At 45.0% G+C, this 17605-nt stretch overlaps 1 protein-coding gene across 4 annotated transcripts in view; it reads left to right on the forward strand.

The window, feature by feature from the left end:
- Positions 1–17605, forward strand: part of SORCS3 (sortilin related VPS10 domain containing receptor 3) — a 281108-nt gene that overhangs the window by 29368 nt on the left and 234135 nt on the right. The window lies entirely within an intron of this gene.

The following is a 17605-nucleotide window of genomic DNA, read 5'->3' on the forward strand; positions in this document are numbered from 1 at the left end:
TTCAATAGAAAAAAAAAATATACAAAAACAATACCCCAAACCAGACAACTTCTATGAAGTGTTGGATGCTGATTTGTTTTTGTCACTTTGCTGGCAACAAGGGTTTTGTGACACTGCCACGAGTTGGTGACTGTCTACAGTCGTCATTATCTTGCGCTCCTCTGTCACCGTTTGGATTCCAGTGTGCCCACAGGGATCAAACGTCTGCAAGAAGAGAGGACGCTTAGCATCAAAGAGGGTCTCGGGGACACTAGTCAAAGAGTTCTGATTTCCTCTGCTCTAGAAAATGGTGGTATATCTGTGTTCTTACTGATTCATTATCATAGTTCCCTAGAGGAAGACAATTTTCCTGATCTTTGAGCAAAGGATTTGGTAATTGAACACTGAAGCTTTAGGGGTTTGTAAGATGTGGTCTTGCAGTCAGGTTTGAATGATTTAAGGAGCTACTGTCTCTCATCAGAGACAATGTAAATGATTGTTGCTGGAGCAACCTTGCCTTATCTCAGTGTGATGTCAAACAGGTTCTTGTATTAACTAATTAAATTTGGTGTAATATTTAGCCAACTTGCTGCTGTTGGGAAGGCACAAAGGAAGTTTCTGAGGAATGGTAACTCCTTACAGAAGCTGACTGATCAGCCAAGTGAGTGTGTCAGCTGCATGTGGCTGCTTCATGGTAACTGGAGATGACAGAGCTGACAATGTTCCTTTGATCCCAAGTTTGGGAACTGGTTTATTAACTGGCCAAGTAAGCTCAGGAGAAAAGTTTTTAGCAAAATGTGAGGCTCCTTTCCCCTCTGGGGTATGGTAGTTAGTGCAGTACTGTGCTTTCCAGGGACTGCTCTGAAATCCTTTGTGTTGCTGCTGATGCTAATTTCACAGGGGAAAAAGAAATCTCTGCAGTACTGTGTGAAAGAGCTCTGGGGAAGCCCTGCCGTGGAGTTCTCTGAGGACTTGCAGTATCTTCATTCCCCAGGCTGTGCGGGGTTGGGGGCCAGCCGATGTGACTCTCACAAGCCTTTAATACGCTTGGGTTTTTGCAAAGTGTATGACAGAAAGAGCTGCCCGGGAGCTGTGGGTGTTGGAAGCCTGAGTAGTTCAACCTCCAAGCCTTAGCTACATCATCCCACACTTTGCTCTGCACCATATGACGGTCGATTTCTCCTGGCACTTGGCCGAGGACTGGGAGGATGGCTTACGTTTCAGCAGAAGGCTCACAGAAACGAACGTGCTTCTGCAAAACACGTTGAGTTGGTGTTTATCTGGGAGGAAATTGTCAGAAACTTCTCACCGCAAGCTGCACCTACAGCTGCTCAGGGTAGGGATTACCTGGGGGTAGGAGTTGAGGGAACAGGAGCCACTCCCATGTGAGTATTTTTTTTTTTCTTAGTGTCCTTGGATAATACTGATGGAGGTTGATTCTCCAAGTATTGAATTCCTGTGTGTGAAACCACTGGTATCGACAGGAGCCTTGTTAGCCTCAGCACTTGGTGGAATTGGTGATTTGTAGAAACACAATGAGATGATTATTCTGTGTAACCCATACAGATTGCTTGAGATTGCAGTGATTCTACTTACTGCCTCCTGCTACAGCTGCCAGACTCCCATTTGGCTCTTGTGTTCAAGCATGTCTGATTTTTTTTCTCCTTTCTTTGCACCAGCACTCTTAGGAGTAAATGCTATTTTTCTCTGGTATGGTTACATTATACATTAAACTTTGCAAATACTTCACTCAGCATTATGTTGTGACCCTATGATCTTTTTATTTCCTTAAGGTTACCCGTCTTGGCCTTATCCCCTAAAGTTCAGCCATTCAGGCTGTATCAAACTGCAGATGCTCAATTCTAATGATTGCCCCTGTCTGATGGAGTGGCAGCAGAAAATGAGATCGCTGCAAGCATAGCTTACTTGGTGCTCTTGATTCCTTGCTGAGTGACCCTTAGGGAAGATGCTGATTCTCTGTCCTAGGCCTCCTCAGCAACTTTGTGCACGTTCCCTGCCACATACAACAAACCTCAGGAAGAAGGTAAAGCCTGAGGGAAAATGATTTGTTTCCTGCCAGATGAACAGGTTGCCTTCTCCCAGGAGACTTTGTAAGGCTCTGACTTTCCACCTGGAGACTTGGTATCCAAAACTTTGAGGGATTGGGTGCTCTCTTCAGTGCAGGTCGCTTCATATGAGGTCTCCTGTACTGATGTGGAATGGGAACAGCCAGTGATCAGAACTAGTTCTTGGAGGTTTGTGGCCACAAATTTCTTTTGTGTGTTGCTGTTGTCCTGCTATGCAGTCAGGCGCTGGTTTTGCTGCCTCCCACTCGGCTTCCCCTTTCAGAAAGAAAAAGAAGAAACGCAAATGAATTTTGTCATCTTGCTGCTCTGGGAAACTGTAAGTTTTGATGATTAGACATCAGCCATGTATGATCTTGGGACTTTGATTTTCAAGATGTATCATTCCAAGATACACAAAGATTCCTAGGGGAAGCTTTATGGTTTGTAATCCTCATTAGTCTTTGAGCTTATAGCTTTTTTAACTGCTTGTGCTGTCCTGCAGTAGATTTTAAGCCAGGTAGGGGGAATTTCTTTAATTTTTTTTTTTTTTATTTATTTTTTTTGTGTGTGGTGGTGTTTTTTATCTTCTTTAAAGCTATTCTTCTGCAGGGCAGGAAGAACTTGAAAAGGCTGGATTGGTAAATACGTGTGTGTACTCATTTTGCCAACCATTTGTTGTTCCCGTGGGTTTGAGTTATTTGCTTCTTCCTCCATCTCTTTCTTAACTTCTTTGACCCATTCTGCTTAAGTTATTTTGGGGAAGAAAGTGTGAGGAGGCAAAAGCTTGCTTAAAATGCTGTTTTTTTTTCTTTCTTTCTTTCTCTTTTTTTTTTTTTTTTTTTTTTTTTTTTTTTTTTTTTGCTCCAGCCATAACAAACTGAAGTGGTTTCTCCCCAGCTGGATAAAGGACAGAAGTGTTTGGATCAAAAAGGCAGATAAATGTTTGCCTTTGGTCAAAGGCATATGCTATTAGAAAGATGTTTGGAAGGAAAATTATTGACAAGTTCTAATATTTAGGTACTGAAGTGTTTCTAAGTGCTCTATGTGCTTTATAACTCATCACAGTTATTGATCACTTGAGCTTTCTGTAACCTTAGTCCTTCCAACAGCTTGTCTGGCAGTACGTTGTGTTGTCCCTTTTAAAAAATCCTTGCATAAAACATCTTAGGTTTGGACAAATGTATTCTTAAAGCATTACAGCAAAGGACCTAAAAGCAGAATGAATAATGCTGTCCCATTGTCACTCCATTATATTTGGCAGGGATTTGAAGCCATCTATTTATGGAGCTTTAGCAAAACTCAGGTTATACAAATCCATTGTTTGTCTGTGAGTTTTCTTATTATGGGCTGGATTTTAGTCCTGCTTGTTATGTGGCAGTAGCACAACAGTATTAGCCTTTACCACCTTGCAGAATTGCTCATTCACGAACATTATGAACAATTTAGCAGAAAACTCCACGGAAAGAACATTTCTCTAATGGGGCAGTTAAACGCTTTGGCTAAGCAGTGTTTCCATCTGACCCCAACCAGCTGCTGCCAGCAGAGGTTCTGGTGTTGGACTCAGCCTGTTCCTACACCCCTGGGCCAGCAGTTGGCATCTCTGGGTGGGACTGGGTGGGTGTTTTTTGTAACCCAGCTGTTGTTACTCAGCACACTGTAAGAAAAAGTAGTGGAGAGCTTGGGAGTTTGTTTAAGGGTAACAATTTAGCAGCTGTGCTTCACCTCCAGGCTGACTCTGAGCTGGTTAAGCGCAGGTTGGCTCTTCTGACTTGTGTGTGTTACTTTGTGCTTAGAAGAGTGCTTGCTGATTGTGGATCTACTTCTACTTTGTGTGTGATGGGGCTAGTGAGTTTCCACTGGTTTTCCTTGGCTTTCCAGGTATCTTTTTTTCAGCTTTCCCAACCTCACTAGGATCTACTTCCATACCTTGCTTGGGCAGGAGGGGGACAGGATGAATATTTCAGCTGGACTCAAAACTGAGTCCTTTTGGAGCTGTGTGGCCATCAGGTGGGAGAGTTTGAGCATCTGGTGCAAAAAGGTATTAACTCTTCCCTCCTGTGTGTTGATAGCTATAAAGTCCCTTCCAGAGTAATTAAATGTTTTACATTTCAAGCAGAACTGTGAGAACTGATCCATTTGGCTTTATGCATTAGCTGGTCTGTTAGCAGATGTAAAATACTGAATGCTGATCATGTTTCCTGCCTGTGAATCATGGGAGCCTTTAGCTGGCTGGCGTGATATTAATTTTGGATTTAAAGGCTGGTTATAAATACAGGGTCTGATAATAGATTAATGGGTGAGTCTCATGGGGAGATGGGCGTCAGCGATGGCATGCAGAGAGGGATTACTTGAGAGGCTTGCTTTTACTTTCATTCTGCAGGTAGGAGATATTCCCCTGGCTCTGATATGACAGCAGGTAGTCAAAACTCATGTTCTTTATCCTGAGACAGATAACATGCTTGGTGGTAATGGGGTCAGTGGTTGGTGGCTCTAAGAAATTATTTAGAAAATATGTTCTAAGGTTGGCAAAAACAGTGCAGGAAAATAAAGGTAGCAGAGGTACATTCAGCTGCCGAGCTAAATTTTGTTCAGCTGAGAACAATACCTGTCGTAACAATATTTCATGAAATGGGCTTGTTTTATTTTATTTTATTTTATTTTATTTTATTTTTTTTTCCCCCAAGAAGATTTGGGGCAAATTTCATGCTTGTAGTGGCAAAGCTGGCTTAGGAGGTTCCTGCCCTTTACAGCTACAGATTTTAATATGAGAGGGCTGCAGAATCCTCTGCCTTTGGTTGTATTACTGGGATCATCTGGGTGCTTGCCTGGGGTGGGACAAACAGAGGGGTGAGGGCTTAGGATATGGCCAGTGGTGTGACCAGGTAAATGAACAATGTGTATGGGCAAAGGATTTTCTGAAGGGTGCAGGGGAACTGATGTTTATTTCTATTTTTGCTGTGGGAAGGTATTGAGTGATCTCTCCTGATTATCAGGAGGGCCTGGGGTATTTCAACATCCTCAGGGATGAAGGAAGGGGGGATAGTGCTTTCTGGGCTGACAAGTGCCTCAGCCTTTTCTGTCTTCTCTCTCTAGTTGTGAGTTTGTGGATGGAAACTCAGGGCTCAGCAGTTCTGGTTTTCATCTGGTGTGGAGCCCTGGGAGGGGTGTGGATTAGTGCAAGGTCTCCCCTGTGGGACTTCAGTGAGTCTGTGAGATAAGAGTGCCCAGGAAATCTCCTCCACAAGAGAAGCTACAGAACCTTTATTGTTGTGGCACTAATCTTCTCCTGGGCTGTACCTCCGGAGTGTGTTGTTATACATTGCAGTAACTCTCATTACAGTTAGAGACACCTTTAGCAGAGATTCAGATTGCTAAGCTGTGACATACAGACTACAACAGCAGCCCACAATAGGTATGTTGATGTGGCTGGAGCCATCTGACTAATTCATAGCAATTAACTTATTTTGTAAATTGAAAATTTTTCTACTTGCATATTGTTCATTGGCAATTTGGGATTTTCCTCAGGTTTATTCATTCTTCAGAATTATCTGTGACTCATTTTTTTTTTGTCCATGAATGACTCACGAGCTCCTTCATACAAGCATTTGACATGCTCATTAACTTTCTATAGATCATTGACATTGGTTTGGTGTCTGAACAAGTCTCAGTGTTAGGTTTGGGGTCCTTGAGCAGAGTTTTGATCTATCTGTAAACAACCGTTCTCCAATAATGTCTGTATTGTGCTGTAGAGTGGGGCTGTATGTAGCAGAGAGGGCAGAAGCATGTGTCATCCTCTGTTGTTCTTCGCTTCGTTTAGGCTGATGATATGCTCTGAAAGGTGTTGTATGTATGCTATCAGCTGTAAATCTAACACTGGTGGTGCTTCCTGGCCTGACATCTTAATGTCAAGCAGGCTTCAGTTTATGGGTGGGTCTGGGTGGCCCTGGCACAGTCTGGATTTCTGCTGTAATGAGTGTGTCCTCTGCCAGGGGGCAGGACAAGTGGCTCAAAGAATTGTTCAAACTCTTCTCTCAGTAACCCCTTACTCAGTGAGTGTAAAATGGTAACAAAGATCTGCTTAACTGATGTGTCAGCTGAGCGTGGGACAGGTTGCTCCTACCCAAGCAGTTAGAGACCCAACAGGCTTTAGCCAACATGCTCGATGCTGTCTGCATCTGGTATTGGTGGAAATGCAACTTGGCCTCTGGCCTTGCTGAAAGTTTTTGCCGCTCCTGGGGTTTCTCATCATGGCCCTGGCTGGCAGAGTCGTGCCGATGGATGCTTGCAGGCAGCAGTGTCCTGGGAGTTGGGCATTAACAGCTACTTCCAAAAACAAAGTTAGTGAAAATTAAATCCTGCATGCTTGTAAGCAAATCTAAAATAGCATAGTGGTGAAGTGATCTGAAATCATGAGAGCAAACCCATTTCAAACGTGACAGGCACTGGAGACGCTTTGGTGTGGACACGAGATCCATCCTTACCATGTGTCCCAGGCTCAGAGCTTGCAGGGACCTGTAACTTGCTGCTGGTGGCTTGCAAGTTGTCCCCTCCACCTTGCCCATCGTGGCCTCTCCCTGGATCTGGGAGCAGCCTGGCTGGCAGAGGAGGGTTAAGCAAAGTCAGAGGCTTTTATTATTTAAAGCACGTTCAGCCTGTGGACGTTAATCAATGGTAAATTAGAATGCAATTGATATATGCATATGACATGCACATTAATTTTAAATGTGTTTGTTGTAATTAGTGCTATTACAATGAATGCCAGAGGAATCAGGGAGTGATTAGCCTCACGTAAGCTTTGTTATAGTTTGTTTAAGAAGTCCAACTTTAAAATGAGACAATCAAAATGTTGCTTGTTGATTTTGGGGGGCGGGGAGGGAGGTCACGAAGGGACATGTTTGGGTGGTGCTTCCTGATGAGGGTTGTAGAGTAGTTCAGTTGGCAGGGACTGAAGGAACTGCCTGTGCACATCAGGACTAACCAAAAGTTGAGGCGTGCTACTAAGGGCATTACCCAAATGCTTCTTGACCACTGATGCTTGGGGCATCAACAAGCCCTCTAGGAAGCCTGTTCAGGTGTTTGACCACCCTCACAGCAAAGAATTTTTTCCTAATGTCCAGTCTAGGTCATATACAGAGCTTACCACTCTCCTCTGGCTCACTCAGGTGACTTCTCCTTTACCACCTCTTCTCTGCCTGATTAAGGCTTTAGGCCTGAATCTAAAATGTTTGCAGTGCAGAAACTTCTCCCCTGCTCTGTGATGCCACCTGTCCGAGCAGCCTCTGTAGCCCTGGCTCTGTGCAGTCTGTGCGGGGTTGGGCAGAGGCAGCTGGGGCCGTCCCACACAGCAGGACCTTGTGTTCAGAAAAGCCCCAAGGGATGATGCCCTCCACTGATCATGTGCAGAACTGGGGTTTGTCCTTGTATACACAGCCACTGTGGCGTGATCTCATGTAGCAGGGCAAGAGGAGGCTGAAAAGTCTGTCTGAAGCTTAAACTGTGACTAGCAGAGGTGTTGGCTGGAGGTGACTGTTCCTCTCTAGTTGCTCCTTACCTAGACTTTGTGTGCTGCTTCTGGTAGGAACCTCCTTCACTCTCATCAGACCGGTGTTCCCCCAGTGGGTGCTGGTCCAGGAAAAGAGAGACGTGAGCCCACCACAGATGTGAGCAGGCTGGGGAAGGACCAGGAGTCCCGAGCTTGTTTTCTGTTCCTGGCAATCTGCTTGGAGTGGGATGTAACTATGTCTTCTGCAAGTGTCCAAAGGGGTTGCTCCATCCCTCAGTAGGCTGTCTGGCATTGGTTAACCCGAGGGATTAAGCAAAGGAAAAATAAAAAGCTGATGTGGTGTAGGGGTCTAGCAGAAACTTGCCTCCTACAGGTGCTGGGGGTGACTCACTGCATCCCTCCTCCTCCCTGCCAGCCCGTGCTGCCTACATAACTCAGTGCTGCTGATGCATCCGCATCCTGGTAAACTGCATTTGAAGAGGAGGTTGTTCTAGTCCACCTGGTTAATAATAAACACCCCAGTACAGCTCAACACCATTTCAGTGTGGTTATATAAGCATACATCTATAAGTAGATGAGGCTTTGGTCCAGAAATAAAAAACTATAGTAATTAGAGATTAAAGAGACTGGACGTTAGAGAGCCTTGATTGTCCACTGTGCAAAAGTAGGATCGTAGTCTAGCTGTGGATCCTTGTATTTAGCTCCTGGAGCTTTGCTCTTCCTTCTCTCTGTGAAGCTCTCCTGTTTTCTTTGAAGGCTGACTGTGTTTCTGGGCATTCGAGTTCTGTGCAGACCTAGCTCTGGAAGGAGGAGCTGGTAGCTGCCCAGCTCTGCTGATGCTGTTGTTGAGCAGCCATAGCTGGAGTTGTAGAGAGAGTGCACCCTTTTTGGGTGCAGATACCCCTTAATCTGCTGGCGCTCCTGGTACATGAGCTTATCTCTCTGCAAAGTGCTGTGCCCGGGCATGGAGTGGCCAGAAGGAAGCCTGACGTGGAGTTTCTCTGCTGTATCCTTTGAGATGATGTTACCACATCCTCTGTAATGGCTAAGCCTGTCCTCACTCGGCCCCTTCCCTCCATAAAGGCCCTACCAATCTCTGTGCATTTTTTTTTAAGCTAGACACGTACTCGTGTGTGTGTGTTTTTTATTTGTTTGTTTGTTTTTCCTGCCTAACTGCATGAAGGGTGATGGAAAGAGGACATCACAGCTCTCTGCATCTCCAGCAGCTTGGTTAGGTTTTGTTTGTAGACTAAAAGCAGTGTCAGTGTGTGGCTTCATCAGAGGCTGCTGTCCTGTGACAGCATCTCTATTTCGGTTGCATACACTGTGAGATCCTTGGTTTTGCTAGAGGCACGTTGTTGGGGAAGTGTTTTGTTGCCAGAACAGTGTAAATAGCTTGTTGGCTGACATTGTGACTTTCTGAACTTAATGACTTGTAATTTTGGAATTACACTGAATTTGCCGGTGACGACCGGCCTTCCAGACCTCAGCTACTAATAGCTCACGTGGGAAAAGCCAATGTGCGGGAAATCCGTTTGATAATAACATGCATGATGTTGTTGAAAAGCAGTGCTTTCTCTAAATCCTTTTAATCTGCTTGTTATCCATCATTTACCGTTAGTATCCCAACAGAACAGCTTCCTTCATGCTGGGGCTTGCTTGGCCTGTTGAGCTTCCAGGGGAAATGGAGGAGGTTGCTCAATCCAAGACCCTAGAACTGATTTTTCTTAGCCTACAGGGGATACTGCCTACAACTCATCGTTAAGCAGTGGTAAATCCGCTTGCTTTTTGGGGACTTTCTGGTTATAAACCTTTAATGTAATAAATTGTGGACCCGTATTGTCCACAGCCTGTAAGGCTTCTTATGTAGAAGACAGAAAGGACCTGCTGTTCGTGTGTTAGCCTGGGTTTGGCACTTTTCTGGGAAGATAACCATGATGTTAACACCCACAGTGAGCATCCCAAAGAAGGGGTCACCCAACGAGTGGGAGAGTGACGGCCCCAAACGCACATGCTATGTGTCATGCAGCGAGTCCGTGATGTCTTGAGCCCAGCAGTCTTCTGATGGCTCGACAGGGAGCAAAACAGAGGGGTCTGCAGCAAAAGGTGTCCTTCAGCTTGGCTGGGAGAGCTGCCCAGCAGAGAGTGGAAGCTCTGGCTGCAGCCCCAAGAAGCATCCATCGCTGGGCTACACACAGCTGGAAATGCGGGACGCCAGGGTGAGGCAGGAGCTCTCTGCTCTCAAGAACAACATTCATCAACTTATGGTCAGGTGTGTGCTTTATCTGCCTGATGACGCACTCCACTGCTGAAGAGTAGCTTTTGACTTTTAGTTTTAATCTTCAAAAATAATAACAGCGTGTTGCATGGTAATTGACCAGTAGGGAGCCTGAAAATACGAGCCTGTGATCTGCTTCTGCCAGGCTCCTCCACGGCCACTGGAGCACGCGAATGGACGTTTTTGCAGGGCATGGGGTGGAAGCCTAATGATGTGAGCTCCAGTTTCACACAGGCTGGCTGTTTTTATGGTCATCCAGATAACACAGCAGTAGTTAATGTTCATATTGGACATATGAAGACTGTTTTTATGGTTTAAAATGGACGTTGTCAACTATTTATTTATTGCTTTTAATTTCTTTCCTGCTCTTTGCAATATACCCCTAGAGGTTTGTGGATTACACTTCTTTCCCTACCAATTTTTTGTCCTATTCTATTTCACAAAAGGCAACAGGGATTTTTCTTTATTTTTTCCCCCTTCTTCACCTTTTTGTCATGTCTCATGTGTGATTTCTGTCGGCAATTTAACCACTTCATTGTTCTACCTCTGAGGTGACTGCATAGCAAATAAAATGTGACTAACTGTAGGATGAAAAGAAAAGTAAGAAAAAATAATATTTTCTTTTCAAAATGAAACTCTTGGATCCTGGAAAACTTCAGGGCATCAAGTCCTCTATATCTTTAATGAGCTGGACTACAGGCAAAAGGGGAAAAGAGGCTGTTATGTGATCTGAAACTGTGTATTTAACAAACAAAGCCTGATAAAATCTAAATAAGCAAGCGATATGCAGTGAAGAGAAGTTAAAAATGCAGACCCGCCCTTGCTTTGGGATTTTCACCGGTTATTGAAAGCATCAGTCCATATTGTCAGCTAGCTGCTGGGTTCTTTCTGGTAATGAGAGCTGAGTGAGAGTTATAGAAATGTAAATGGAGCAATCATAACCTGCATCTTTGCCTTCTCTACTCCTGCAACTCCTGTAATAGGACTGAATGGAAATGAATCAGCTTAAAAAACAAAACAAAACCAAAAACCTGTTCTCATTGCTTTTCTGAAAGCTTGTTTGCTGGGTTTTAGCAAAGCTAATTATTTCCACCAAAATATAAATCCTCAGTGTGGGTGAGGATGGGGCTTTGTGGTGGGAACAGCAGGAAGGGGTCCTGCTGTTCCCTCTGTATCTGTGACAGTGCGAGCAGGTGCTGCTGTCCCTCTGGGTGCTGGGAGCTGCCAGGGTGAGCAAACGAGGCATGGATTGGAATATTTTAATCCCAATAGCCAGAAGCATTCAAAAGCAAGGGAGATAAGACCAGAATCAACTGCAAATATGTTCAACGAGGGAAAGAAAAATCCTAGGGTCAGCACTGAGTAGCCCTCTAACAATGATGAATTGCTTCTCTAGGCCTGGTGTTGGTCACGCAGACAAGGCACAGCTGGAGAAGCTGACACCAGTGCTGGTCTTACTGGTTTTACTTCAGATTTGTTAGTCATTGGGTTTCTTTGGAAAAGAGGGAAAGACATCCACAGCATAACACTAAGACTTGTTGCAAATGATCTCCAACAGTCCACGTTGTGGAGGGCAGAGGAGGGACAGGGTCATGGTGACACCATCTGGATGTCACAGCACTTTCTTTGTAACAGGGGCACTGATGCAAATTGATCGTTCTTTAGCAGGCAGTGGTGAGATTGAAGCCACCTTGTAAGAGCATCTAACTGAATAATGGTGGCAGGTAACAATCCCAGCTCCTAATTGATAGGCGCAAAGGCGTAGGTCTTTTGAAACTTCATTAAACTCTAATTAGCCACTCGTGTGAAGGTGGCTCTGTGCAGTACTGTAGCTGGGTTAATTCCAATTAGATGAACTGCCTGATGTACCTTGCTGGCCAACCTAGCCTAAACATCAGGCTGTTTAAGAGAAATGAACCGGAGAGAACATGCTGCTTTCTCCCCTTCTTGGGAGAGGACCAGACAGTGGGATGTGTGTTTTGTTTAGGAATGCTGGGCCAGGTTATAAGAGTTTCTTCCACGTTTTGCTGCTTGTCATGCCAGGAGACCCATTTGCAGTGCTGTGACTGACCAGAGCTGGATGTGGGAATTGCCATTTGGGACCCGTCTGAAGACTTATGGCTAATTCAGCACCCTGGTTCTGGAGTGACAAAAAAGTAGGAGAAAAGTGAACGGAGCAGGGTAAACTGAATTGTTGAATTGCTTTTTGGTCTTCCTTCCTGTTCATAAGACCTGTGACTTGGATAGTGTTAAGAATCTTAAAAAAAAAAAAAAAAAAAAAAAAAAAAAAGCACAGTCTAGGGAAGGGTAATAAATTCATAGGAAAGTGAATTGACTTCTTCAAGGTCAGTGGCGGGACAGGAGGGTATTAAATCCAAGTATCCTGGTTCCCAGATGCCTTTTCCACTGGAATATGTTGAATTTTGCTTTAGATCTACATTTAGCATGACTTGTCTCCAATAGAATGTTTCAGTGCCCACAGCATCCTCGTATTCAATAGCCACTTTCCCAGTTGTGCCCTTGAGTCTCTTTCCTTTTCTGTGAAAATGTGCTATTTGCTCCTACGAGCTCTGCAGAGCTAATATAGCTGTAGGAAGAAGATGGATTCTGCTCGGGTCATCTATCATCAGCCGCGCTGTCGCCCAGGTACGCTTCTCTTGCTGAGCCCTTTATTGCAGGTGCGGATGGGAGAATGCGTTTTCCTGGCTCGTGAGGACATACTGTGGGTGCCCTCTCCTGGAGGGAGAGCTGGGCTCTGCTAATGCTTATAAGAGCATCTCCTGTCACCTTCTAGTGATGCATGGTTCAGCGTGTAAAATGCTGGGACAGGGACTGTGGTGGGGGACCAGGAGAATGAAGCGTGCAGCGCCATGCCTTGCGATAAATACCAGGTGCTTCAGAGAAATATTTGGCTCCTGCGCAATAACGCACGCTGCAGGGAAGTTTCTTCTTTATCCTAGGTTGGTACAGCTCCAGGAGCATGATGCTTTAAATGTGTTTGTGATGTTGTAACGTGGCAGCAGCACTCTAATGTGAGGAGGCAGGTTTGTGTGCCTTTCTGGGGCAGCCCCCAGCCACGAGGCTGGCTGATCCTTAGAGCTCCCAGTTCTTCCAGCTCACATTCTTCCCCCATCTCCAGGCTGCTTGCCTGCAATCCCCAGTGCATCCTCTGCCTAGTTCCCACACAGGTCCCTGGGTGGTCCTAAGGTAAGCAGGGCTGATGTCCCTGAACAGGGCTGCTTTTTCAGCTGGGGCAATTCCCCAGTCTGTTTTTCTGGGGTTGCTCACACAGCTGTATTAGCAAAGGGCAGTATGTGCATTACATATAAATATACATGCATATTTTAAACATTTTGGATATTTTTTGTTTCAAAATATTTTTTTTTTCCTCCCCACTTGTGTTTTTACTTTGAGGAATGTCTGGAAAGGGTGGGAGGGACGGGTCCACAAGGCAGACTTTTGCTTTAAATCACTGATTTATTTAAAAGAGATTTCCCTTGCCTCAAACTATAGGTGGAAAGTCACTGTAATCATTTGCTCTCCAAGAAGTCTGACTATTGGGACAAATCTCTTGAGTGCATCTGAACCTTCCTTCTATTGAATTCTTCTTGCTGAATATTGATACTGTTGTCTGGCTTACAGGGAGACATTTAAACTTACAAGTTATATTAGTTCTTTATCACATTTTCTTAGATGGGGTTGTATTTAATTTATTGCTGAAGCAGCTGAGGCACCTGAAGTTGAGCTGTCAAGCCATGACAGCGTTCAGAGAGATGGTTTTCCCTCTTGTTAAGAACAGATTGTTGGAACCCAAGCGTGCAAGCAGGGAAGTTCACGAGGTCTGCTCTGTGCTGGGGCAAAATGATGCCCAGAAAGGGCTAAACTTCTGTGGGAAGCACGGGTTAAGGAGGTATCCTCACTGGTGTTAAGTGTTCGTGCAAGCCTGTTCACACTGAACTGAAGATCAGATGGGAAAAGGTTCCTGTGCAGAGCAATGGGGATGTGTGGTGGCTGTCTCAGGGTGCTATGAAGGAAATGGAGCATTTTCTTAGTGAGGGATAGCTGCTGAGGCTGTTGGAGGACTTTGGCACGCAGGATGTCGTGCATTTCATGTGTTCCCAGCCAAAAATTGTGGGATGCTTTTTTCAAGGTTTTTCGGCACCGTATTTTTCTAATCTGGATTTAAATGGCAAGAGTTTTTCACCTGATTGACTACTGCCGGCGTGTGCAACTCGTGTGAGCAACCAACTTCAGTTCAGAGCAGGCTGTGTTGTAACCTGCACAAGATGTAAGTTGTGCTTTCAGCTAATTCTGTGTGTTAGCTTTAACTTCTCTGAGGGTGTTCAGGGGTGAATGGTGCTGCTGGAAATGTGCTGGAATGTGCTTGTTTCAGGAGATGGTGATGAAGCTTGAAATAGTTTTGCTTGCTGATCGTATAAAACTCTTCCCTCCAGAAGAAAGGTAATTGGAAAAACTTCCTTGGACATTGAGAAGGTGATCCAGGGCATTTTGTATTATGACCCCACCTCTCTGCTGAAGAACGTTCAGTCTCCCTCTGAAGGAGCAGGGCACGGTGTTTTCACTGACTTTGGAAGGGCGCCTGGATATTCGCTTCCTCTTCCCTTTGCAAAGAGCAGGTGGAAGATGACAAGTAAATGATGACATTATTACGCTTACACTTTAATAGTTTCCAAGGAACTCGCAAGTAAGCGAAGGCAACACATGAAATATTCATGGCTTGTCTTTGCTCTCATACAAAAGGTTGAAAGCTTCTAGAGCTGGAGTTCAGGGTACACGAAGTGTATGGAAATAGTACCTGCAGCTTTGCCTAAAGGGCTAATGCTGACCTTTTTTTGGAGTGATAAACAAGTTTTCTTTTTATCTCCATTAGAGAGGGAAAGGAAAAAGAAAAGTAATTTCCACATATAGGATTCAGTTCCTTTGTATGGAGCAGACTTGCCCTAAATCTCTATCCTCGCTCATCTATGGTGATTCTCCCTTGTTTGAAGGCAAAATTAGGTTTTGAAGGAAAATATTTCCCTTGTAGCTCTTTCCTCCTCAGTTTCCAGCAGGACCACAGCTAAGACTGGGGTGTGTGGTTTTATTTGTAAATGAGCAGAAGAAAATGGACATTACAGGAGCAGAGCTTTTACAATTGGGCGTACCCAAGGGGGAAACTCTGCCTTTCAGTATAATCCCATAGATGTGTAAGCAGGAGGAGTGCCCAGATTGTTCCACAGATGCTGTGTGCCCATTTCTTCTCTAAGGGCCAGGCTTCCCTCTTACAGGGGTTTCCAGTAGCTCAAAAGAGAACAAAGTTTGTCTAGCTCCCTGCTGTTTTCCCTTCAGGCCTTTCTCTGTTCCAGACCTTGCTTAATTGGCCCTTGGCATTAATTCAAGATCTTGCTGTTCCTAGTCCACTGTAACCGACTGGTTAAATGTGAGGAGCAGGTTTGTGAGATGGTGCTGCTCTGCTGTGGGTGCATTGTGCCCCTCTAAGCGCCGTGGGTTCTGCTGCTCCTGCTGATGGAGGAGGGAGATTTGTGCCCCAGGCTGGAGCAGTGAATTCTTGGGGGTCTTCCCATGTGCAAGCCCCACCAGGGGAGGTGGGACGTGGTGTTTGCATGTGGAGCTGGCATCTTGGCACTGTGACAAGGGCACTGTCAGTGGCAAGTAAGCCAAAGAGTGCCTTGTGGCTTTTTGTCACTGCTGATGATAGCTGGGAAGCACGAAAACCCTGGAGACTTGCAGATCCTTGCTGCTGTTTGTTCTCTAGGTGACTAGAAACATGCCAGCACTTGGTCTGGGAGCTGGAGTTAGGAGTGGGTGTGAGGTCCCAGGAGGTGGGTGGCTCCAGCCACAGGGTGCCGGGTGGCCAATTCTGTGTGTGAGCAGGCTCCTTCTGTGGGCTGAGATTCCCTGTCCAGAGAAGCAGCTGGCTCCCTGATGGATATTAGCCTGTCGTGTCATCAAAACAGTGAATATCTGTAGCACTGGTCATCTGAAGCAGTCTTTGAAGTGGGCAACTGTGTTTTTTTTTTGTTTTGTTTACAAAAACCTTTAGCTATGGAGGTAGCCAGCTAACAGCCTGAGACTTGATCTCTGCCTGCAGGAGGTGCAATGCACAATGCAAACCTTGGTGATGTCGCTGGGACTCTACCCTGACTCGGGCTGGGGTCCCACAGCAACCTGTTCGATTTTTGGCCTGCAGGAGAGGGGTCTGGTCTAGGGGATACCTGGGAGATGCACATCAGCCCCAGAGTTCTGCTGCAGGCTCCTGAGTTAATTTAATCACCAATGGCCTAGTGTTTAATCAGCATTAGCACCCAGCTGTGACTGAAATGGCTACAAGTCTGGTTGCATAGATACTGGCATTGTATATGGGTTACTTAAAAGCCAATGAGTTTGCTGTGTTTAGGAAGCTGTGCTCTCTACCAGAGTACATGCACTTACTAGTGATACCTGCATTTTCTTACATATGTGTTCTTGCACCATCGTTACTGGGCAGTTAATCTGGAGAATTTAATGCCAGGTTGTTCCGGTTTGACAGTGCCACATCCACAGAGACAAAGCTGACTGTGCAGCCTGTGGTACCGCTCTCTTTTGGCATTAGTAACGTTATCCAAGTGTTCAACCATCTCTTCCTGTGCTCTGGTGGGGTAAAAGGAGACCAGCGGACACAAAACTTTAATGTTTGGTGGCAGAACTGAGGGTGGAGTGAGAACAGAATTAATACAAGAGGTGGTAAAACAGTTTAGGAAGCTTTCCTACCTTTTGTTGTGTGGTTTGTGTATTTTACTATATAGGAGAAAAGAGCAGAGACAGTGACTGGCATCAGAAGCTGGGCTGCTGCTGAGGGACATGCCAAGGAAATGTTTGTTGACTGCAGTTGCAGAGGCTTGCAGATATTGTCGGCACTTCAGCTTTCAGCATTTCATAATCCCACCTCCTTTATTAATCTTCGCAGGACGTGATTGATTTTTTTCCTCGTGTGTGTGCTCTCTAGTAACGCTGCGTTGTCCCTGCCTGCTCCATCCCGTGCCGCGCAGCGCTGGAGGTGACATTTGCAGAGCATCAACAATCCCGCTTGGAAAGGCCGCTCCGCTCGGCACCGAGGGGATCTCAGCAGCTCAGTGTGATTGCTGTACCCTGCTCAGGAAGCCTGGCCTCACAAAGGTTCCTTGAGTGTCAGGATGGAAGAGAGGAGAAAAAAATCTAAGGAATATTTGCAGCAGACAGAAGCTGAAGCAGAGAAACCAGTATCATGAATAATATGTGTCAGAGAAGGTGGCTTCTAAATGGCAACTGATGCTCTTCCATCTCTATCTTACCAAACTCCAACCAGAAAGTTGGATTGAAGTATTTCTATTTGGGGTGAAAGAACTGGGAGGAAAAATATGTTTTTACCAAAATGCAAATGTTTTGTGAAGGCAGTTTCAGTTTTGAAAATAGATTCCATTTCTGAGAAGCATTTGGAAAATAAATCCATTTAAAAAGCAAGTGGAGTATAAAGGTATTGGGAAATACTTTTGCTTTCTTTCTCTTCTCAAAAGCAAAAATTTTAATAGGCTATTAGAACTTAATAGAAAATATTTTTGTAATGGAAGTTGAATGTTAACTTCAGCTTTTTTTTTTTTTTTTTTTTTTTTTTTTTTGTCTTTCCCCAGAACTAAAGGGGTTTAAAAGCTGTTGCTGCAGGAGCTTTCTAGCTGCCATCAGTACAGGATTTCAGGACTGGGATCTCAGTGGACCTGACTGCATGAGTCTTTTGAACCTGCT

The sequence above is a fragment of the Anas platyrhynchos genome, chromosome 6, assembly GCF_047663525.1.
Source record: "Anas platyrhynchos isolate ZD024472 breed Pekin duck chromosome 6, IASCAAS_PekinDuck_T2T, whole genome shotgun sequence".
NCBI classification, from domain to species: Eukaryota; Metazoa; Chordata; class Aves; order Anseriformes; family Anatidae; genus Anas; species Anas platyrhynchos.